At 37.6% G+C, this 25,176-nt stretch overlaps 1 long non-coding RNA gene across 4 annotated transcripts in view; it reads right to left on the bottom strand.

The window, feature by feature from the left end:
- Positions 1-25,176, bottom strand: part of LOC114045651 — a 95,038-nt gene that overhangs the window by 23,039 nt on the left and 46,823 nt on the right. For 3 of the 4 annotated variants that reach the window (XR_003569410.1, XR_003569412.1, XR_003569411.1), the window contains 2 exons: positions 20,654-20,787; positions 5,580-5,849 (listed from right to left, as the gene is read on the bottom strand). This is a non-coding gene — a long non-coding RNA (uncharacterized LOC114045651). Of the gene's footprint in view, positions 1-5,579; positions 5,850-20,653; positions 20,788-25,176 lie in introns of those variants that run through there. The other variant, XR_003569413.1, reaches the window with a different exon arrangement.

Genomic DNA, 25,176 nt, shown 5'->3' with positions numbered 1-25,176 from the left:
TCTTTCTTTCTTTCTTTCTTTCTTTCTTTCTTTCTTTCTTTCTTTCTGGAGTGGAATAAAGGCTGTCCTGAACTTGATATATGTATATTATAGTGCTTGTATAGGATCTGGGGAGCCTTTTTTTTTTTAACTGACGTCTATAAAGACCTACACTTGAATTATTTTTACCTCTATTCTGAAATTTCTGAGAGGCAACTCTGGACAGAGGCAACATTAGCCAAGGAGTTATGATTTCCCTAAAGAAGTCCTTAAGACTACACTTGGACCATGAAAATTTAGAACTTGGAGTGCTGAGCCACAGGTTATGCATTATTGTAGTTATTATGTTACAATATTGTTTTCCAGGTTTTCCAATTCATGCAAGTCTTCTTATATTTCTCTGAATTCCCATATTCATAATATAACACAATCATATTCAATTATATTCAAATGATACAACTTACTCTATTTGGTAAATATTCACTTCATTTCTAGTTTGTTTTACTATCACAAAAGTGCTTCTATAAATCTTTGGATTTATATAGACTCTTTCTGTGGTGTGTGTGTGTGTGTGTGTGTGTGTGCGCGCCCGCATGTGTTTAACTTCCTCTGTGAACCTTTGTTGCTAATAGGGTGAATTTGTGAACATTTCTTTAGGTCTATCCAGTGTCATAGTAACCCATGTTGTGCACCACAGTCTTGCAAACCTTTGTAGAACAAGAGATGCTTCCTTGATCAGTCTTGCCTTCCATTCTAAAGATTTTTCATAGAGGAAGGTCTGAGTACTACTTTAAAGAAGCAGCTCACACTCAGACTTGAGTCTCTCTGTCTAGCTGTATGGAAGTCCCTGACAAACTCTATTTTCAGGTACTGTGACCAAAAAACCCCAGATATCTTTTGTCTTTAGTAATTCCTAAAGCATACATTCCTTGCATTAATTGCAATTCTCCAAAATCACCTTGAGGCAGAGTACAACATAATTGGATTGTGGGTTACATATATATGCAAACGTATATTCAGGGCTTTCCCCCTTAAAACATGATTACTGGTATGCTAATGTAAAATATTACCAGTTTTTAAATAATTTATATTAAATTACCTTAGGAGTAAAGACTGTCTAGAGAAAAGTGTTATTTTATAGTTCATTAATGATTAATTATGTGACGCTGAGTAAAATGTGAAACTAAACTTTAAATATACAACCCTTAACACTTGGTCACATCACTGAGTTCCAACTGGCCACTCATTTGTGTCCACTCATTGAAGGAAAGAATTTATCTTGGGGAAGGGGAATGTTAGAGACGCTTTGTAACAAGGTAAAGGAAAGATGAACACACATCTGAAATTGCTAAGACATCAAGTCTGAAACATGCAGTGTTCTAGCAGCTACACAATTTTTGACAAGCTTTTCAGAGTACAAACTTTCCAAAAGTTTTAGTGCCATTTTAAGCCTTAATGGCTTAAAAGAGCACTAAGACTTTTGAGACACCCTATATATCACTTCTTTGTCAGTGTGAGGAAGAGAAATTCTGTGCTCCATGTATTTGTATTTTAACCTGCATTGCTCACTCCCTTTTCTAAATTCCTTTTGAAACCTTTTATACACTGCCAAATTTAGTATTGTTAATATGAGTTGTTTGTACTGATTTGCTCTCTGATTGTTTTATGTTTACAAATGCCCAATTCTTATCCGAGTCAATTCAGCAACTATTTATTATGGACCTACTATGGGCCAAGTACTATGCTAGGCCCAAGGGATAAGAAGGCAAATACGAAATAGGTCTACCTTTAAAGAGTTACATTTTAGGGATGGGATATAACGTGTACAGATAAGTAAATGCAAGATAATTACATAAGTGCAAGAATCAGGAAAGATTTGAGTACAAGATGGTTCCCTAAGCTGAGACTTAAAGAAAACCAGGAATTTCTAAAGGTGAAGGTCCCCTATACATCATTTTTTTTTCTGGTAGCAAAAAAAATGAAAACAAAATAGAGGTCCATTGATTGGGGGAAGGCTAAACAATCTATAGTACATGAATGGTAATGGAATATTACTGAGCTGCAAGAAACGAGGAGTGTAAAGAATTCAGAGAAGCATGAGAAGATACATTAAATGAAAAGGAGTGAAGTAAATAAAACCAGGAAAACATTATACACAAAGACCATCACAATAAAAGTAGAAAGAACAATAAAATAAAACTGAATGACATGAAATTATAATGACTGAGCCTGGTCCCAGAAGAGAGTTGACCTTCCTCCCTTCATTGCATCAATGGGAGATTATGAGTATAGAACATTGCAGACACTGTCAAACACTGTTAATGGTTGAATTTTTCTCATCTGGTTTTTTTTTTCATTTTTTTTTTAAATCTTTGCTGCAAGATACAGCTGTGTTGTAGGAGAATAGGAAGGGATACATTCAAAAATGAACGTGATATGAAAAACAAAAGACATTAATAAACCTAAGATGCATTTTTTTTAAAAAAGTGATCATTAGTAACTTTGTAGAAAGCAATTTCAGAAGAATTAAAAGGTGGGGGACACATTCCTTCAATCTGTGCAGGGGGTTGCTCTCTCAGTGTAATTAAATTTGGATTCAGTTGGTCTTCTGTGCTGTATCCTACCAATTTAATTTACCCTAGGGGCGCTAATTCCTAGAACCAAGTCAGAATGGTTTAGGGATTTTCTTCCATATGCATACATAGAATTGGAAACATAATAATAATAATAATGATAATGCCTAGCATTTATGCAGTGATCTAAGGTTTGCAAAGCACATGCCCTCTCTCTCTCTCTATGTCTCTCTCTTTCTCTCTTTCTCTCTTTCTCCCTGTATGTGTGTGTCTGTTTCTGTCTTTGAACATATATATGCATATACACACACACATGTATATACACATATGTATCTATATCCTCATTTTGCAGATGAGGAAACTGAAGCTATGAAAGGCCTAATGATTTGCTCAGAGCCACATAGTAAGTGTTCAAGGCCAGATTTGAACCCAGATCTTCCTTACTTTAAGTTCAGCTTTCTAGTCACTACATGACCTAGTAGCCTATATGTAAAATGCTACATAAATGTTAGAGTATTATCATTATTGGTTTTGGGCTTCTCAAAGGATCTTTCACATTGACTGCTTTTCCTTTGGGGCTGGTTTGCTAAGTAGTTCTTGTAGGAGAACAGAGGAAGTTGTGCTCAACTCTGTCCCTTTTCTTAATAAAGTAAAAGTTTCCCTAACCCCTTAAGCATCAGATGTCCACTGCCAGATGAAAAATCACTCCTAGGATAGGTGGTAAACCAGGGTTGGGGTCTAGCAAGGGATTCAAAGGAATAGGATGTGGTATAGCTGAATTGGTCAACCACAGAGTCAAGATTGTGAAGGGAAAAAAGCAAAGCTAGTATAAGGGTAATTCACTGGGAGAATAGTAAGAGGTGGAAGGATTGGAGATTGAATGAGCATGATGAACAAGTTATGAAGGACAGAAGGGGGAAGGACAAAAGGGGGAAGGACGGGAGGTTATTATCAAAGGAATTTCAGAGTTTAAGATCATGGAGATAGGGAATGTAGCCATAATTTAGCACATTTGTCTGCACTGTTCTTCCTGGTTTTTTTCTCTGTTTTATGTCTGTAAGTCTTCAGTTTCTCCCAAGGTTATAAGCTCCTTGAGGTCAGGGACAATACCTTCTTTGTTTTTTTAAGCTCTCAGCATCTCTACTAACAGAATTTTAATAGGTGCCTCATAAATATTGGTCGATTGACTGTGACCTTTGGGGTGCATTTGAAAGCTATGACATCATAATTTCATGGAGTGGGAAAGGGAAAAATGGCTTTCTGCCAAGAGTAACAATCTCATGTGCTCTATTTTCTCGGATTGAGGAATACTGTCCAGTCCAAGCTAAACAGCTAGAAAGAGAGACTACAGACTGCCATTCAGCAAATCAATTCTAGGCCCTCCCTCTAGTGGGTAATGTATCCTGTTCCTTCCCTATTTCACAATCCCTCTGATACCATTACCTCCATTGCTGGAGAAATGTACTCCTTCCCGGGGAATACTAGAAGGTGCTGAGGCCAATGGGCCAAGAACAAAAGCAGCTTTACTCTCACTTGAAAGGCCCCAAATTAGAGACGCTTTTTCAATTGGCCTTAGTATTACACAGCTTATACCAGCAAATAAATCCCAGCATCAATGCCACTCATCTCTTTTTCGGGTGGTCCTGCAGTTGAAAAAAAAAAACCAGACTGAACCACAAAAGAGAATGAGCAATGATGGCAGGTTTGCCTACAGGAAAGTAATAACCTCGGTTATAAAAGATCACCAAGTTTGGAGCCTCCACTTGACATCCCTACCATGCTAAACAGCTTACTGGAGCTGAGCTGCAGTATTCTTTGCTCTAGTCATCCCTGAAAGCATAATACCAGAAAAGTAGATGGGAGAAATATATTAGGGACCCAGCAAACATTCTGCAAGTTCAGGGTTGATTCCCCCCACCCCCTTCCCTTCCTCTCCCATTTGAATGAGGAGGTAGAGTAAAAGATGTCTGCCTAAAGGCATGAATGAACACTAGTGGAGCTGGTGTGGAGACTAAGCAGGGATAAAAAGAGGAGAGAGAGGGAAGGGAGTGGTGAGAGAAAGGACTCTGGAGGGTTTGCCCTTGCCTTGCAGGCCTTGCATGCAAAGCACTGAAAACTTGAAGAATCCTGGAGACTCTCATATTTTCTCTAAAACTGGGTGGACTATGGAGCTGGAGAAGATTATATAGAATAGGAGGAGAGAGACAGAAACAGAAAAACAGAGGGAGAGATAGAGGCAGCAGAGAAAGACAGACTGGCAGAAAAACAGACAGATAAAGGGAGATAGAGAGATAGAGACAGAGATAGAATGGGGGAGAAGAGAAAGAGAGAGACAAAGGCAGCACAGAGAGAAAGGCAGAACAACACATAAATAGAGACACAGACAGACAGTTTAAACAACTCAGGATTTTCAAACATCTTTGGGTTGCTGTTGACAGAATCTCATTGTTTCAGAGTTGGAAAAGTCCTTAGAAGCTATCCGAGCCAAACCATGTTGTTCAGTCATTTCATTCATGTCCAACTCTTCATGACTCCATTTAGGGTTTTCTTGGAAAAGATACTGTCATTTCCTTCTCCAGCTTATTTTACTGTTGAGGCATATGAGGTTAAGTGACTTACCCAGGGTCACACAGCTATTAAGTGTCTATGGCCAGATTTGAACTCATGCTCCACAATATATCCACTGCACCACCTAGCTGCCCTGAAGTTAGTCTGCCATCACCTATTCTTTGTGATACAACAACAACAAGCTGTCTTTCTGCCACCCTTGCTTCCTTTTCTAAATGTTCCTTAACCATCCCTTTAAAAACATACAGCCTTTTATAAACTTTGAAGGCCCTTATCCCAACTCCCACTCTCACAGACAACTCAGGAACCCCAGATCCAGGCTACATCTCACTAGCCAAGTTCATGGGGTACCTTGAGAGATTGAGGTGATTCTGTAATGTTATCAGCTTGAACTTCCATATGTTTTTCCCAATGTTAATGACCAATGATTAATACCTCAGTTTAATTTAACCAATTAACTTCAATTTATTGTGACAAAAGGATATTAACTCTAAAAATCCAGCTAGAATAGACGTTACAAAGCATTTTCCCCACCTCCAACAGCAGGGAGGGTCACACCCTTTTCACCTATTATCTGAGTCTCTGAGATGGATCCAAGGGCTGTGCTGGTGGACCACGTTCAGCTGGTTGCAATCTCTACATAAACTCTGGCTCCCAGACTTCTGGTGGGTTCATCATTCTGACCTTTTGAAACTTACATAGTCACAGCAGTCTATAATACTCTTTAACCTAAAAGTAGGAAAGAAAAAAATGCAAAGAAGCAAACACAGAGACCCATATTCATATGCCACCCATGAGCCCCAGGTGGAGAGGGCCCAAGTCTCCTACCCATCCAGAAGCTTACAGCATGTCTCTCTCACTCAAACACAGAAAGTAAACAAAGAGAACGCCTTCTGAATGCACACAGTTCCAGCTCAGTAGCCTTTCAAAAGTCCATCTCTTCAAGGCATGGTTAGTGGACTGGATCCAGTTATAGAATATTTGAGAGTAATCCAAAGTCCATGTGAGGATTGCATCTGCTGAGCATGCTGTGCATATTTATAATGCCTGGCTTTGTCCATTCCCCTCCTACAAATATAATCTAGAATTTTGCCTAGAATTGAAGTCATGATCATTCACCTGTAGTTTTTAGATTCTATTCCTTTTCTTTCTTTCTTTTTTCCTTTTTTTAAAAATCAGCACATTTGCCCTTCTCCAGTCCTGTGACATACCTCCCATTCTTTCAGATATTTGAAAGATGACTGATGGTGGAGCCTGCTTCAGGTTGTGCATGATAATGCAGAATAGAGAAGCTTAATTCTTCACTTCAGAGCATGCCCCAATATTCTATGACTCTTTCCAGTCCCCTGACAGCATGGTGAAGAAAAAGCTTTTTGCTTGGCTGCCTGGTCAAGATGTGTAAGGACAACCCTCTGATCTCTGATTTAAATTAATAGGAGGACAGCATAAAATGATACCTTTGTTCCTTAACTTATTTATTCATCAATAAATACTCAACTAAAATTTTACTTTCCTTGTTCAGGAAAGCCTTTATTTATTTGTTTCTTTGTTTTTTATTTAGTTAGAGGGTTAAAATATCCTGCAGATCTAGGATATCTTAGAAAGCCAGTTATTAAAAGGCTTTCTCCTGCATTGATGGAGTCATTGATAGTCAGACTTCATTATAGTAGTGGTTTTTCTCTCTATTTTTTTTAATTAATTAGTGTATTTTTAGTTTTCAACATTCACTTCCATAAGCTTTTGAGTTTTAAATTTTCTCCCCCTCCATCCTCACCTCCCTCACCAAAATAGCCTGAAATCTGGTATAGTTTCTACATATACATTCCTATATTTTCACATTAGTCATGTTGTAAAGAAGAATTAGAACCAATAGGAAGAACCACAAGAAAGAAGACACAAAACAAAACAGAAGAAAAAAAAGAGTAAATAGTATGCTTCAATCTGCATTCAGACTCCATAGTTCTTTCTCTGGATGTGAATAGCATTTTCCGTCACGAGACTTTTGGAGATATCTTAGATCCTTGCATTGCTGAGAAGAGCTAAGTCTATCAAAGTTAGTCATCACACAGTATGGCTGTGTACAATGTTCTCTTCGTTCTGCTCACTTCACTCAGCATCAGTTCATATAAGTTTTCCCAGGTTTTTCCGAAGTCCATTTGTTCATCATTTCTTAGAGCACAATACATTACATTCATATACCACAACTTGTTCAGCCATTCTCCAATTCATGGGCATCCCCTCAATTTCCAATTCTTGACCACCACAAAAAGAGCTACTATACATATTTTTGTAAATATTTTGGGTCATTCCCTCATTTTTATGATCTGTTTGGGATACAGACCTAGAAGTGCTATTGCTGGGTCAAAGGGGATGCACATTTTTATAGCCCTTTGGGCATAGTTCCAAATTGCTCTCCAAAATGGTTGGATCAGTTCACAACTCCACCAACAATGCATTAGTGTTCTAATTTTCCCACATCTTCTCCAACATTTATCAGTTTTTCTCTTTAAAAAGATGTAGCTTAACGCTCTATAGAGAGATTTCAAGAAAGGTTTTGACCTTTTTCAAGAAATGCTCAAAACTATCTATATTCTTAAATTTCCTGTTCCTTGATCTTTCCTCTTCTACAAATTTATTTTGTGTTTTATTATTATTGTGAGAGATACCATGGCTTAGTGGATGACAGAAGTGATCTCTGAGCGGGGAAGACCTGGTTTGGGGTCCTGCTTCTTACACATACTGATTGTGTGACCTTGGGCAAATAATCTATTGTGCTATTCTCCAGGCATTTTTGAGAAACTATATGAGTTAAAGGGAAGGTATTGGTAGACCTACGATAGTAAATGTAGAATCCCTCACTGGGAGCTCCCTATATCAACAGTATCACATATCCAGTACTTATCTCCTATATTATTGCAGGGGGTAAGGGTGGGGGAAGTACTATAAGTCAACATTATTCTAGTTGAATTTCATTTTTCCCATGAAACAATATTATAATAAGGGGTCATATTTTTGATGCCTCAATTTTTTGGAGAAATCACAGAAATAGTAACTCAAAGTAGAAAAAGAAAGCAGTTTTTTTTTTTTTTGAAACAGAGATTGGGAAGAAAAAAGGCAAAAAGTAAATTATGTTTTCTCTCTTCCTAACCCAAAAGTCTATATTCAACCAAGTCTATATTCAACCAACCATGGGAAACAGTTACTCTAGCAACTTACTAACTTATTCAATCAACTTCTCCCTCTCCTTTATAGTCACTCAATTAGTACTGAATTACTTCTTTGCTAAGCCCTGCAAGTTTTATAACCTGGCTGAGATCAACCTATTTCTTGAAGAACTTAAAAGAACAAGTTTTTTTTTTCTTCTCTAAACCTCTAGAACATATTTGAACAGAACAGTTCTTAAGCAAGTTTTATAGTAGTTTCTCTAACAGGGACAATAGCCATTAGTCCTAGTCAATTAATACAGGCAGGCCTCACGATCATCTAGGGTTGTGTCTCTAGAAATGGTTCTGTAAATTGAAATGATGCAAAGAGAATCTGATTGCTCAAAAGAAACAATACTATAATAGGAAGATGTCTTTGACCAGAGGCTTTATATTGAGAAAGTTGATTCATTGAGGACCCCTACTCTATTTTAATCAGTATCAATCAGCTTGATATGATTCTATAGGGGTAGTGATTATAAGTTCTGTATGTTTGGCCCCAGAGATGTGAGCTGCAGATTGTAAGTTCCCTTACTTAATCATAGGAAGGTAACTAGAGACTCTCCACTCTTGATTTTCCTTGTCATGGAGACTAAGCCCAGTGTGGCAGAGTTGACTCAACTACATGGAAAGTGCCCTAATTAATTTGTATGCCTCTGGACCATTCTCTCTTGTCCCACATGAGCAAGTGACCATCTTATGACCACTTCATCAGTGGAGATGCCCCATGCTTCAACCGATCTGTGACCACCCTGCTATTATATCATTTTTTGGCCTTCAAGAACAAGATCTATCAACCAATGAGATTCTGTATTTTGCCATGCCTCTTTCATGTATTTGGGCAAGAATAAGCAATGTATTAATCTATGCTTTGTATAAGTCATGTAAAAATATAGTTTTGACTAGAAGGCCTCTATAATAGGTCTCAAACTTTAACATAATGTTCATTACTTGTTTACCAGCTATGGAGCTCACTTGTGCAATCATAAATATGCTGACAAAGACATCTCCAACCTGCTTTGCTCAAATTCGATGACCAAACCAAGCATGGGTGGTGGTATGGTATGGAAAGTCCCCCAGGAGTGTATACATAGCTCCTGCCTAACCTAAGGAGAAGCACGCCCATCTTTTGACCACCTAGTCAGTGGAGTTATTTCTTGCTTTTCCCAACCCATGACCCTGTTGATATATTGTTTGCTTATTTTAGCCAATGCATCATATGTCAACCAATGGAATTATTCTGTATTTGGCATAGCTGCTTGAGAATGTCTAGATATCTAGCCCTATAAAAACTGGGCCCTGGAAGGAGGAAAATCTGAGGTCCACTTCACTAGAGAGAACTATGGACCCTTTAATAATCACAGATTTAATTGACTCGGATTTAATAAAGTGCCATTGGTTCAGAGCTCTCACTCAGTCTCTTATTGTTAAAGGCTGGGCAATTTTAATCTCCACAATATTCAACTAAAAAAAATTTTTTATACCTTTAAAATATATATATACATATATAAAACAGTAGTTTCTGGATATAACCCTTCCTCACCTCTCTCTTGTAGTGAATCTACCCTCATAACAAAGAAAAAACACTTAAGCAAAAGCAACCAATATAGCAGTTGAGTTTGACAATGTATGAAGTATTCTGCTCCTGTAAGCCCTTGCCTCTCTACCAAGAGGCGAAAAGTACGTTTCATTACCTGTTCTCCAAGGTCAAGATTGGCTATCACAATTAGCACTTAGATTCCTTTTAATATTTTTATCTTTACAATATTAAATTTTTTTTAAATATTATTTAATTTATTTTGTTAAATACATCTCGATTATATGTTAAAAAAAAACTTTAACAATCAATTTTTAAAAAATTTTTGAGTTCCAAATTCTCCCCCTCCCTCTCTCCCCTTCCCCTTCCTGAAGAAGGCAAGCAATTTGATATTGAAAGTCATGCAAAACATACCTCCATATTAGCCATACTGTAAAAGAAAACAAAAACAAAATAAAACAATAAAAATAAAGAAAGCAAAAAACTGTGCTTCAATCTACATTCAGAGTCCACCTGTTTTAATTTACATTTCTCTAATCAGTAATGAGAGCATTTTTTCATGTGACTATTGATAGCTTTGTTTTCTTCTTCTGAAAACTGCCTTTTCACATCTTTTGACCATTTATCAGCTGGGGAGTGACTCTTGTTTTTTATAAACTTGACTCAGTTTCCTACATATTTGAAAAATGAAGCCTTTATCACAGAAACTGGCTGTAAAAATTTTTTCCCCAGTTTCTTTTTTCCTTCTAATTTTGGCTGCATTGATTTTGTTTTTTTTTTAAAAAGCTTTTTAATTTCATATAATCAAAATTCTCTATTTGACTTCTCATAATCCTCTTTATCTCTTGTTTGGTTATAAACTCTTCCCTTATCAATTGCTCTGACCATTACATTTTCCCGTGCTTCCCTAATTTACTTATGATATTACCCTTTAGTCTAAATCATTTATCTATTTTGATCCCATCTTGGTATACGGTGTGAGGTGTTGTTCTATGCCTAGTTTCTGCCAAACTGTTTTCCAGTTTTTCAAGCAGTTTTTATCAAATGTTCAGTTCTTACCCCAAAAGTTTAGACCTTTGGGTTTATCAAGATGCTAGACTACTATGGTCATTTGCTACTGTATATTATGTACCTAATCTATTCACTGATCCACCACTTTATTTTGTAACCAGTACCAGATTGTTTTGATGATTACCATTTTGTAATATTGTATAAAACCTCAAACTGCTAGGCTGCATTCCTTAACATTTTTTTCCATTGATTCCCTTGATATTATTGACTTTTTGTTCTTCCAGATGAATTTTGTTACTATCCATTATTTTTTATATCATCCTGATGTAATTGGCTCATTAGTACACCCTCTTTCTACGTAAAATCCTTTCAATTGCCCTAAAAATAATTAAGATTTTAGAAGATAGATGTTTCATTTTCCCATATAGAAAGGTCAACGCTTTAACCTTATTGAGTCCCTTATTTCTCTTTCATGTTTACCTTTTTATCCTTGTATTAAGTCTTGCATTTGAAAGTAAAATTTTTGGGGCAGATGGGTGGTGCAGAGGATAGAGCACTGGCCCTGGATTCAGGAGGACCTGAGTTCAAATCCAGTCTCACACACAAAACACTTACTAGCTGTGCAACTCTGGGCAAGTCACTTAACCCCATTGCCTAACCAAAAAAAAAAAAAAAGTAAAATTTTCTACTCAGTTCTTGTCTTTTTACCAGGAATGCTTGAAATTCCTTTATTTCATTAAATATCCATTTTCCCCCCTTGGGGGATTATACTCAGTTTTGCTGGGTAGGTTATTCTTGGTTGTAATCCTAGCTCTTTTGCCTTCCAGGATATCATATTTCAAGCCCTCTGATTCTTTAATGTAGAAGTTGCTAAATGCTGTGTGATTCTGACTGAAGTTCCATGGCATTTGAATGGTCTCTTTCTGACTGTTTGACATATTTTTTCTTTGACCTGGGAGCTCTGGAATTTGGCTATAATATTCCTGGGAATTTTCATTTTGAGATATCTTTCAAGCAGGGATCAGTGGATTCTTTCAATTACTATTTATACTCTGGTTCCAGGATAGATAATTTCTTGAAATATGATGTCTAGGCTCTTTCTTTGATCATGACTTTCAGGTAATCCAGTAATTCTTAAAATATCTTTCCTTGATCTGTTTTCCAGGTCAGGTGTTTTTCCTGTGAGATATTTCACGTTTTATTCTTATTTTTTTAAATTCTTTTGACTTTGATTGTTTCTTGATGTCTCATGGACTCATTAGCTTTCATTTAACCAATTTTAGGTTTTAAGGAGTTATTTTCATCAGTGATGTTTTGTACCTTGTTTTATACTTGGCTAATTCTTTTTTTTTTTTTAAGGTGATGTTTTCTTCAGTATTTTGTGTGCCTTTTTTCCTGGACTGTTAATTGTCTTTTCATAATTTTCTTCCTTTGTTTTCATTTCTTTGCCTAATTTTTCCCTACCATTCTTATTTGATTTTGAATTTTTTTTCGTTTTTCCAGCAATTCTTTTTGGACTCATGTCCAATTTCCATTTTTCTTTGAGGCTTTGCTTGTAGCTGTTTTGACTTCATTTTTTTTTTTTTTTGAGTTTGTCTTAATCTCTCCTGTAACCATAGTAAATTTTTATAGTTAGGTTCTTTTTTTTTTGCTGTTGTTTTCTCATATTTCCACCCATTTCTTGATTTCAAACTTTATGTTATTGTTGAGCTCTGCCTTCAGCAGGGAGGTGGGGCACTGTCTCAAGCTTTAGGCTTTTTTTTTTTTACACTACTGCTTTCAGAGCTAGTTCTGAAGGGTTGGAAGCTTGGAATGCTTCTAATGTAGTGTGATCTGGGGAAAGGTGTGGTCACTATTCTCTTGGTCTGCACTCTGGTCCTTAGCCAAGAAGGGTCCCTGATCCCTTAGGATTGCAGTCACTATTCCTCAAGGTTCCTCCTCCTTTAGGACTGGAAGTGATACTGCCCCTCAGGGCTTCCACTTGACTTAAGGTGTTCCTCTCCACCCTTGAACTATGACTCAGAAGTGAGTATAGGCAATGAAATTGTTAAACAGTTGCTCCTCAGGGCTTTCACCCCCTCTTGACCAGAAGTACTCCTCTCTGCCCTTGAACCATGACCCAGAAGTGGGTATAGGCAATGGATTGTCATAAAGCATCTGTTCCTTCATCCAGTGCTAGCACAAGGTTCCCCTGCAATCTCTTTCTGACCACTTGCCAGGTCTCCTTACTGTCTCTGGCTTAAGAGTTCCTGAAGCTGCTGCTGCTCCTGTCACTACCACCTAGTCCCATCATTGATGTTACATCCATATGAGTTCTGGGCCAGCCTTCCCCTCCCCCCTCAAACTCCCCCTGCCATGTCATAGAACTTTCTTTCTGACTTCCTGAGTTGTCTTGGGCTGGAAGAATTTCTCACTTTGACATTTTTTGGCTCTTCTACTCCACAAGTCAATTAAAGGCATTATTTTAAAGTTCTTTGACAGGGAATGCTGGGAGATCTTGGCTAAGTGCTTCTCTATTCTGCCATCTTGGCTCTGCCCCACTACGATATTTTTTTCAAAATATTGCATTGTATATTTATTAGTATCTTTTGTTCCTATATCACTTACATTTCCTAATGTATCCATTTCCTGCCCTCTCAGAGAGGCATTCTTTATAGCAAAGAATAAAAATGGGTGGGGGGAGTTCAACAAAACTAACCAACATATTGGGAAAAAATGAAATGTCCCATACCCATAGTCCCCCACACATTTCCAGAAGCAGCAAAGAGGTATCATCTCATATCTCTTTTTTGGGACAAGGTTGTTATTATAATTATACAACAATCAGTTCTGACCATTTTGTTGTTGGTATTTCTATTTGTTGTAATCATGTTTATTGTTTTCTTAGTTCTGTTTATTTCACTTTTCATCCCACTTCACATAATTCCTCCAATTTCTCTGTATTCCTCAGGTCTATAATTTTTACTGCAAAATAATATTCATTATATTCATATACCACAGTTTGTTCAGCTACTCCTCAAAGAAGATGTACTCACTTTCTAATGCCAAATTTTTAATAGAAGTTGTAGAATTTTAAGAAGTAATAGGACCTTAGGCATCTATCTCTCAGCTGTCATTTTTATTGATGATATCATATTTAGCAAACCCAAATTATATTTATACACAAAGTTTTCTAAACTGTAAATCAATTAAATAATGGTTAATTGCATAAAATTTGATTTAATATGATATGGCATACTTGTACACTGCACAAAATTTTCTTCTTTGTAATTCTAGTATAATTTTTACTGCAAAATCACAAAATGAAGGAATGCCCTCATCAAAGTCATAGAATTTAAATAAACTTCTGTGGGAACATTTTTATAGGCACATGTAAGTATACATCTGGGAATCATAAGGTCATAGATTTAGAGTTAGAAGGAATCTTAAGAACTCATTTGTTCCAATCCTTTCATTTTACAGATGAGAACCGTAGTATGACTAGCTCAAGTTGTGCCTTTGCATAGGCAATCTCCTTTGCTTGAAGGCACTCCCTCCTCATTTCTGATTCTCAGAATCTTATTCTCCTTCAAGGGTGTCTCAGATTAGATGGCACCTCCTCCAAGAGGTCATCCATGATCCTTCAGTTATCTATGCTCTCTCCCACTTCAGATAACCTTGTATTTACTTCTTTTTCAACTGTAAAGGTATTCTTATTCATGTAGGTATGATCACATAATTCTCCTGCTCAAAAATTGACATTGGCTCCCTTTTGCCTCTAAGACAAAATACCAGATCCTTAATCAAGTTCTTCCCAATCTGGCTTCAATTGAACCTTCTAGCCTGATATTACAATACTCAGATTTATTCACTCTATGTTTCAATCAACCTAAACTAAATAGTGTGTACACACACACACACACACACACACACACACACACACGTATATGTATATGTACATATATATATATATATAAAAATTCCCTGCCTTCTCCCCCCTCTCTCTGCCTGCAATTTGCCTCTTCATTTATTATTATTTCAGTCTTTTGTTTCTGGAGCAAACTCTAAACTAATCGATTGGTTCAGAATGTCTCCAATATCTGTCTTTATTTCTTATCTAAATGGACATTTAGACATCTAAATGGATCTACCATTCTTATTTGATTTTGAAAATAATTTTTTAGCTCTTCCAGGAATTCTTATTGGGCTTGCATGTAATTCACATTTTTCTTTGAGGCACTGCTTGTAGATATTTTTAATTCATTGCCTTCTGCATTTGTGTCTTGATCTTCCCTTTCACCAACCATGCAGGTTGGTGCTCCAGTAGTTAAACTGGCTTATCAATCAACTTATAAATCAACTTATCAATGTATAAAGCAACTACTACATGCCAGGTTCTAGTGCCCAATGTCCCTTTTCCTGTAGTTCCCGGCCAATGAACTCTAATTTTGTTTTTGTTTTTGTTTTCTGAAGCATTTTGGCCTATAACCAGACTCTTAAATGCATCTATATGTGGTGCCCTTTTCAAGAGCCCTTACCTCCTACTTTTATAACACCACAGTATAGATTCTAGGGCTCAGGAAAAAGAGACTTGTCCCCTGAGAAAATCCTATTTCTCCACTTCATCCTCCTTAACCTTACTCAATCTTTTGAGTATCAATTCATACAGGTAGCTAGTCACTCTCATGAGAGAGACTGCTCAAGAGAGAGCAAAGAAAAAATGAAATTTCCAATATTCCCAAACACATCCTTAACAGTATTAAGTCTGTTCAAAAACAAATCAAAGCCAACATGAGATAAATTGGGCTATTCCAGCACTAGCTAAAAAAGAAAGTTCATTGTTGATTATAATCATGCAATATTATGGTACTCTACATTGCCCTAATACTCTTCTCCTTTATTTCCAGGTATTTGGTCACAAGATAAGTAAAATCAAAATAGCAAGAGAGCATAATTTCACGTGATTTTTTTTGAAAGTCATTTAGAATTTCTAGGGCTTCTTTTGAATTTATTAAACAAGGCTTTCACTTGATCTCTAATCTTATTCATTCATACATACAATGCACAAGATGGCAGAGTAAGAAGTAAGTTGCTCTCACCCTCCTTCACTGACCTTTGAAAGCTCAGAAAATATTGACCCAGGAAATACCCTGAGCCAGGAAAAAGCCAGGTCATAGAAGTCTTGTAGCTCAGAATGCTTGGGGGATTAACGGGAAAGGCCCCTCTTGTTCTGGGGAAGGAGGAGCAGTACAAGACTGGAGGCATCCCAGCAAGCCAGCAGCAAACTCCACCTCACCATAACAGGGGGAGATCCTGAGACCCAGGTTGGTGCAGCAGGCAAGTGCCAACACCAGGACCTCTCTCCCACCAAGATCCTCAATATAGGCAGGGGAACTGGTAGACACCAGCTTGGAAAACCACCATAGGCAATGGTGTTCTCCAGCTACAAAATCACCCAGTGCCTCAACACAACTCTGGGAAGCACAACTCCAGAAGGCAAAGCTCCAGGCTAACAGACATCCACCAGCAGCAAAAGATCCCTGTGCAAGACCCAGGCAAGCAGGAGCCAAATATTCAAGTACAAGGCCTAGGTGAGCAGGAAAAGAAGCTTGGGTAAGTGCCCCCTTCACTCCAGCAGGAAAACTCAACATTTTTGAATGGTCAGGAAATAGGCAAACACCATGAACAAAAAGCAGAAACAGAAAATGACCCATAGATTCTCATTTTGGGGAAAGGGAAGATGAAGGCTCAAATTCAGAAGGGGACAACATTGTCAATATACCCACATCCAAAACTTGAAAGGGGAATATGAACTGGTCTCAAGCCCAAAAAGTCTTCTTGGAAGAGCTAAAGAAGGATTTTAAAAGTCAAATAAGAGAGGTAGAAGAAAAATTGGAAAAAGAAATGAGAGATTTGTAAGAGAGAGTCAATAGCTTGAAAAAGGAAGGACAAAAATTAACTGTAGAAAACAAGTCCTTAAAAAGTAGAATTGGCCAAATGGAAAAGGAGGCACAAAAACTTACTGAAAAGAACACCTTAAAAAGTAAAATGGGCCAAATGGAAAAGGAGGTACAAAATCTAATAAAATATATACAATGCTATGAAATTTTCAAAACATGTTCATATCTATTATCTTGTTGGAGTCTCATATGAATTAGGTAGGGAAGGTCCTATTAATCTCATTTTACAGCTGGAAGAAACTGAGGAAGAGAGCTGTTAAATTACTTGCCCAAATAAAACCCATGCTTTTTTGATTTCCAGTCCTGGGTTGTATTAGTTTTTCTTTTTTTCATCCTATATTCTTACAGCGAAGGAAAAACTTGGAAAGGTAGCTGGGTCGTACAGTGGTTAGGGCATTGGACTTGATGTCAGCAAGACTTGAGTTCACTTCAGCCTAATCCAGTCAAATCCACGTTGTGTGACTCTGGGCGAGTCATCTAACTTTTCTGTGCCTCGGTTTCTTCTTCTATAAAATGAGTAAAAGTATTAAATTATCAAATAAATAAAATAGTAATAGCACCTACCTCCCTGAGTTGTTGTGAGGATCAACTGAGGTATCAAACCTTAAGTGCTGTATAGCCTAAATATTATTATTAACAACAGTATGAAAAAAAAAACACAAAAATCTCACAACTACAGAGAAGATGCATTACTGAAAGTCTATTCAGATTAAAGGGAAAAATAAAAAAGGAGGCCTGGTAGAAATATGACCACTGAGGGTCCTCTTTTCATGTAGGGAGGCCCCAGAAAAACCTCCAGATTACCAAGAGACATCATCTATTCACTCACCTCTAAAGAGGTACACCAGGAAATGTTCCTTCATCCTTGGGACTAAGCTGATCCTGACAAATGTGAGTAGCAGGGACAAGGTATTCAGTCATCAGGCAATTTATCCCATTTAGCTATGACCTCTGTCAGGTTAATTCAAAGATGGAGAATAATTGCTAAAAACAACAGTCATACATGGAACCATCATGGAAAATGCTTTTTTTCATATCATCCCAGAAGAAGATATTTATTTCTCTTTCACTTCATAACATGTCTACTTACATTGAACTGTGCAAACAGCATCAACATGCAAACAACTAGGTACAAACAAGATATGTAGGCGTTGCATACTGTATGTGTATGTGCATGTACACGTGTGCATTTGAGAGTGTGCTCCTTTCTGACTTCTATAAATTTACAGGAAAGCTCTGGAGACTAAGATGCAAACACATGTCCCCCTCTGCTTTTGCACCTTGAAGAGGGTGGCCTCCTTTTCAGATGAGAATGGATCCTTCTCTGACTGAATTTGCACTTAGGATAAGCCTCTTTGGGATATAAGTGGATCATCCTACTCTTTGTAAAGAATATCAGGGCTTTGAGTTATAGTACAAGCCTGAGCACATCACCCTCTACTCAATAAACTTAAATGGCTCCCTATTACCTCCAGGATCAAACAGAAAATCCTCTGTTTGACACTGAATGGTCTCATAACCTTCTTGCCCACACACCTTTCCAATCTTCTAGTATCTCATAATTCCTTTCCATTCCTGGTCCCTAACATGTTCTCTGTGATCCAATGATACTGGTCTCCTCAAAGTTCCTCAAATAAGACACTTAATTATTTGTGCATTTTCTCTAGCTATCCCCTATTTTCTCTCTCCTCATCTCTCCCTTCTGGCTTCCTGCCTGCCTTCAAGTTCTATCTCAAATTCCACCTTCTACAAGAAGCTTTTCCCAATGCACCTTAATTCTAGAGCTTTTCCTCTATTGATTTCCTCCAACTTATTCTGCCCACATATCTTGTTTGTACCTAGTTGTTTGCATGTTGTCTTCTCCATAGACTATCAGCTTCTGGAGAATCTTTTTCCTTTCTTTGTATCCTCAGCTCTTAGCACAGTGCCTGACACTTGGTAAAGGCTTAATCAATTTTCGTTAATTAACCAGCTGATTCACCAGATAGTTCATTGGCATATTAAAAGACCAGCAGAGACAAGGAACTTGTCTTTAGGTCATAAATTGCTCCAACCAATTAGAAAATTAGCATTTTATTAAGCACCTACTATGTGCCCGGCACTGTGCTTATGCCCTGGAGACACAAAATGAGGCAAAAGATAGTCCTTGCCCTCGAGGAGCTCACAGTCTAATGGGGGAGACAACAAGGTAAAAAGTAGGTAAAAACAAGGTATATATAGGATAAATAGGAAAGTTAACAGAGGGAAGACACCAGAATTAAGAGGGGTTGGGAAAAACTTCCTGTAGAAGGTGGAATTTTAGTTAGGACTTGAAAGAAGCCTAGGGAAGGCAGAAGGCAGAGATGAGGAGGGAGAGCATTCCAAGTATGGGGTAGGCAGAGAATATGGCCAGGGCTGAGAGATGAAGTGTTTTATTTATAGAACAGCAAGGAGGCTAGTGATGGGGTGTGGGCCCAAGCCTAGATCTTTGTCCCTTGCCCCAAAGGAAATCTGCCTTTGCAGGCCCCAGCTCCTCATCTCCCTTTGAAAGCCTTAGCCCTACCTTTTGATCTTATTCAGATGCGCCTTTGCCCCAGCCCTAAAAAGAATCTGGCTCCCGTTTGTCTATGGGTCCCAGAACACCCTTAAATTTTTAGGTTCCTTATGACTCCCCTTATCTCCCTTTGAAAGCCCTAGCCCTACCTTTTGATCTTATGCAGATGCCTTTCAAACTTCTTCTTTCCAGTTCCCTTCATTATCTATTCCCATTGTCTATTCATTCTCTCAGACCTGCCAAATCAGAATTCTCATCTAGACCCTTTTCCCAGCCCCCTTTTCTGGCCACCCAAAGTTACTTTAGTGTATATGAGGTCCACCCTGACCCCCATTCAAATGCTGAGATTTTCTCATACCCAAAAGGCTGAAACTCTCTCATGCCCTCGTCCCTACAGGCGTTACTAATGTTCAGATTTCTTAAGAGTCTGGCCTATATGATTTATCTCTAATAAACTTTTTCTCTGACTGGAAGAAGATTTGAGTTGAATTCATTCAGGCAGAGCCCGCGTTGTGATTTTGGGGTTCAAGCACCCCAAACCTCTAGACCTCTCCAGCTAATGTCACTGAATCAAAAAGTATGGGAAGGGAGTAAGGTGTAAAGAGACTGGAAAGGTAGGAGGGGACTAGGGTCATGAAGGGCTTTGAATACCAAGCAGATTTTGTACTGGATCCTGAAGGTGATAGGGAGTCACCGGAATTTACTGAGTAGGGACGTGACATGGTTGGACCCGGGCTTTAGGAAAATAACTTTGGTAGCTGAATGAAAAATGGATTGGAGCGGGGAGACGTGGCTATTGTAACAGTTCCAATGTGAGATGATGAAGGCCTACCAAGGTGGAGGCAGTATTAGAAGACAGAAGGAGGTATATGTGAGAGATGTTGCAAAGGTAAAATTAACAGCAAAAGATTGGAAATGTGGAAATGAGAGATAGTGAGGAGTTGAGGATGACACAAAGTTGGGAGCTTTGGGGACTGGGAGGATGGAGATGCCTTCAACAAGTAATAGGTAAGTTTGTGATGGGGAAGGGTTTAAAGGGAAAGATAATGAGTTCAATTTTGGCCATGTTGAGTTTAAGATGTCTGAAAGACAGCTGGAGATGTGAGACTGGAGGTCAGAGAGGTAGATTTAAGCTGTTTGTTTGCATACAACTGGAGAACCTTCAAATTAAAAACAGCAATTTTGAAATAAAGAACCCAGAGTTATTTGGTTATTATTGGACCATTGCCTGGTCATTGCCTAGACTTCAGAGGTAAAGATTTGGGAAAAAGCATTGGTTAGTCAATAGAGGTTAGGGTGATATCACTTACCAGGGGCCAGTTTTGTTCCAGGAAAAGTTATCAAATGGAAAAGCTAAACTTCTGCTCTCCTCTCTCCTTCTGAGAAGATCCAAGCCTCAGAGTCATTGAGGCGCTTCTGGTTGTCTTAATCAGAGTTCTCTGCCCTTTTGAAAGAACAAAGCAATACCCAAGTCAAAGACTGCAGCTAAGCATAAAGCTGAAAGTGATGGAACCCATGGCTTCCCATTGAGAGATAAGCCCAGGGAGTCCAGCAGTGTAACCTGTTCAGCAGAGATGCTCATCAATGAACTTTAAGAGTAATTGACAAAGAGAAAAAGGATAGCAAAACCCTATAGTTTTAGAGTTTGAGTTAGCTTGGCCACATGTATCCTCTCTATATATTTATCACTACCACTGTATTTTAAGTTTGTGCTCATTCTCCCCATGGATATGGTATGTATTTGTAGGAGAATATTCTCCGGAGTATATGTTTTTTTCCTTTTCATTTATTTTCTTTTTGATTTATGGAATAAAACAAGCATTTCCATGACATAGTACAATAAAAAAGATGATTGCACATGAAACTGCAAATCTACTAAGCACAATTTGTTATTCCTTTCAAATATACAACAAAATTATCATGTAAACTTTTTTCTTTTTCTCTCCCCTCCTCCAACCCTAGAGATGTTTTATGGGGTGGATATTTTATACTATTGTTCCTGCTATGCCATTTGAATAGATAACTTTGCTAAGATCTAATTAATTCTATTGGCTAATTGTTTTTTATAGGAAGCATACCAGTGGAGGTTCTTAAGCTATAGTTTTAAAAGGGTGGTACCACAGGCACTTGAACCCTTCATCACCTATCTGCAGCTCAGTTGGTGAATGTGGGTGCAAGTTGGAGGAAGATCCCAGAGTGGGTAGTAGGTGTATATTTGCTTCTGACCCATGTTTTCATTGGTTCAGAGAACTTTTGGTGTGTAAACTCCTTCACAACCAATGAGATTGGCAGCCTACTTGTAACTTAGAGTTTTAGAGAGTTTTTTGAGTCACAGAGAAGTTAAGTGATTTATTTGTCCTGCTTCACACAGCTAGTATTTGCTTTTTTTTTTTTTTTGTGAGGGTAATTGGGGTTAAGTGAATTGCCCAGAGTCACACAGCTTGTGAGTGTTATATGTCTGAGGCCGGATATGAACTCAGGTGCTCTATCCACTGTGCCACCTAGGTGCTCTAGTATTTGCCCTTTAAGAGATGAGAGAATCAAGGGCATCTTTCTAGAATCCAAAGTCTTTTCTGTAGAGTCCAGGGGTTTCCCCTACAAAAGTAGGCAACTGCTGAACACGGTTCTTCCTGACTTCAAGGAAGGCTGGCCTTCTCAACATCATGCTATGTTACATCTCAAAGTACTATGCCATTGAGAGTTAATATTATTAGGTGCCCATTTAAAAAGAAAAAAAGGTTTTACCAACAATTTGTTCTTCCTCCATACTTTGGCCTAGATAATATCCTGCAAATGAATCTCAACACAAGTTATGACTTTTCTTTTTCAATTTGTTCAGTAATTAGTCAAGCAATAACCAAATAAAAATAAGAACCCTGATAAGAAAATAAAATGGCATATTGTTGCAATGAAATTAATAAAATTTGAGGGTCAAGAACCCTTAGCAGGAAGGAAACTGTGACATTGTAAGGGGTTCTAGAAGTCTGAGAACCGTAACATTGAAGTAGACAATAAGAAACCATCTAGTCTATTCCCCTGCCCTCAGACAGTTCCTCTGACAAATCAAATCATTTCAGACAGATTAGATTCTTATCATGTCAGAATATAAACTAGGTGATAGTGGCATTAAAGGACAAGAGAAATTGTGAATTGTGTCAATCACAAGTCCACAAGAGCTTTCCCCTAACTTTTTTAAAGCTAAATATAGTTGTAATCCATGTTACTTGTTAAATTACATTTTTTTGCTTTTTTTTTGTTTTTTAATTAGGCAAATGTATTGTATTTGCATATGCCATGCAAACAGATTCTAGGACCTGAAATAGACTGAATAAATCAGCTGAATCAGAAAGACTCTAAACGTAAATGATTCTGGTCCATTTGGGATTCCAGAAAGGTGGTGGTTCAGTTATGTCCACCTAATAAATGAGTCCTGGGAATGCCTTGATTTCATCTTTCGGGGTTCTTTTTTAATTATTTTACCTTTTCCATGTGGTTTCTAGCACCCATTTTCCCCATCAGCTATGGAGAAGCTCAGCTAAAGCTATTGCCTTTGAGCTATGTCTTTCTATAGTCATGTGCAGGAGTCACACACAAAAAAAGAGCTTACTAGGATGAGCTAATGCTTTCCAAAAACTCCACAGTCTACAGAGAGAAATTACTTTTTAAAAATCTCATCTTCTGAAAAGATAGAGCAATATAGATATATATTAGCAATTGCAAGGTATTCAAGGAGTATTCAGCCCTGAAGTAGGTTACCAAAGGAGATTGTAGAAAATATTTTACTTTCACCAGAAGAGGAAAAAATAGAACAAGCCCAACTGACTGGACATGGTTTAGGCATAAACCTGCTTTGAGGGAGAAGAATGGACTTTGGGAAGTTCCTTTTGATTCTATGATACTATGATTTTCAATTAGACTTTCCACTTTGAAAGACTTGAGATTTCTGATCAAACATTCCAGGAGACCATTGATAAAGTATGCTATCTACCTTTTCTTTCTTTTTCTACAAAGTGATTATTTCAATTCAAATAAAAAACCATTTATTAAGAGCTTGGTATGTGCAAGGTACTGTTCTAATCCTAAAGAAAATATTAACAGAAAGAAAAAGTCACTGCTCTCATGCAGCTCACACTCCACTGGGGGTGGGAAACACATAATATTTACACAGAGAAGAAATAATATATAAATATATATTTATAATATAGAAATAAAAATAATATATAAAATAATATAATTTGAGGAGGATGAGATTACTGACATCAATTGGGATCAGGAAGCACCATCTCCATGAACTGGTATCTAAATTGAGCCTTGAAGAAAGTTAAAGATTCCAAAAGGTAGAGATGCGGAGAGAATGCATTCCAGGCATGGGAAATACACTGTGCAAAGAATGCATGGAGTGGGAGGTGAAAGGTCAGTTTAACTGGACTATAGAATTCATGAAGGAGAACAACTCAGTTCACATCTCACTCTTCATAGGAGACCTTTCCTGGTCTCCTCTCCCTCCTACCACCACCATCACTTGCCTGGGCCTTCTCTAGGAGATTACCTTCCCTTTATACTATATATATCTTCTAGGCCAGAAAGAAGCACAGACAAGCAAAGCAGCTTTGAAAATTACAGGTTGAACTTACATTTTTTTAAAAGCAAGCTATACCTAATTGAGACACATAATTCTATGTACAATGCTTTCATTGTGTTCTATGTACATGGAAAGGCTCATTTTATTTATTGTTTGTTAAATTCAGAATAAATAAATAATAAAATAGGTTGTTCCTTTGACCCTTCTTTCATCATTCTCCAAAATAGTGACATTGCAACTTTGTGAGATCACAAATGTCTGACTTGAAAGCTCCATTTCTTTTTACCAAAATAAGTTAAGCATTCCAGGATGGATGCACGCATTTGCTGTATACAGGATCATATCCAACTAACCACAAGAAATCCCTGGATCAAGGGACCAGCTTTTGGCAAGACTGTGAAGGAAGTGAAATTGTGATCAGTACCTTCCCCACCTAGTTCTCTTCTCTTTCTTTTTTCCCTCTGAGATGCTCTTTCTCTGTGCCTTCCTCAGGTGCTTTCTTCTTCCCCTACTAAAATCTGCTCAAAGGAAAGGTTCTTTCAATCATTTCCTTGAGTGTGATTCAATTCTCATCTTTAATCAAAAGAATTGTATGCATCAAGGAGCAGGTAGGAGAGGTACATGAGTATTTGGTTGAGACTCAAGGTTCAGAATGAGATATGGATTTTCTGGACTTGACCAATAAGGGAATTTTTTTTCCTTACTCATGCATATTTGTGACAAGAGTCCCCCCTCACTTCCATGGTGAGATGAGGTGAAAATTGATTTTTTTGTTAATTTTTTTAAAAAGTGTACTTGGTTGGAAGTAGGGCAGAAATTTTTTCCAGCTTCTGAAGTCACGGGTTAGGTAGCCATGTAGTTAGGTTATAGTTAATAGAATCTTGGAGTTGGAAGAGAACTTAGAGGTCCCTCAACTGGCCCTGATGAGATCATTTGTGCAAAAAAAAAAAAAAAAAAAAAAAAAGCTAAGCTCAATCCTAAGGTATATTACTGAACTTATTCAATTGAACCAATATTTACTAAGCTTCTGCTACATACAAGGTGCTGAATTAAAGGCACTGGGGACAAAAATACAAAAACAATACAGATGTTGCCCTCATGGACTTACATTTTACAGGGGGGATTGATATAATGTGTATTCTTTCTTTCTTTCTTTCTTTTTTTTTTGCATGACGGAGTTTTATTTTCCTTCTGATAAGGCAATCAGACCCAATAACAGCCTGTACAAGAGGAGAAAGAAGGAAAACCATC

The sequence above is a fragment of the Vombatus ursinus genome, unplaced genomic scaffold, assembly GCF_900497805.2.
Source record: "Vombatus ursinus unplaced genomic scaffold, bare-nosed wombat genome assembly UNPS02014779.1, whole genome shotgun sequence".
NCBI classification, from domain to species: Eukaryota; Metazoa; Chordata; class Mammalia; order Diprotodontia; family Vombatidae; genus Vombatus; species Vombatus ursinus.
The sequence above is the reverse complement of the archived record's forward strand: the minus strand, read 5'-3'. Positions and strand labels throughout refer to the sequence as shown.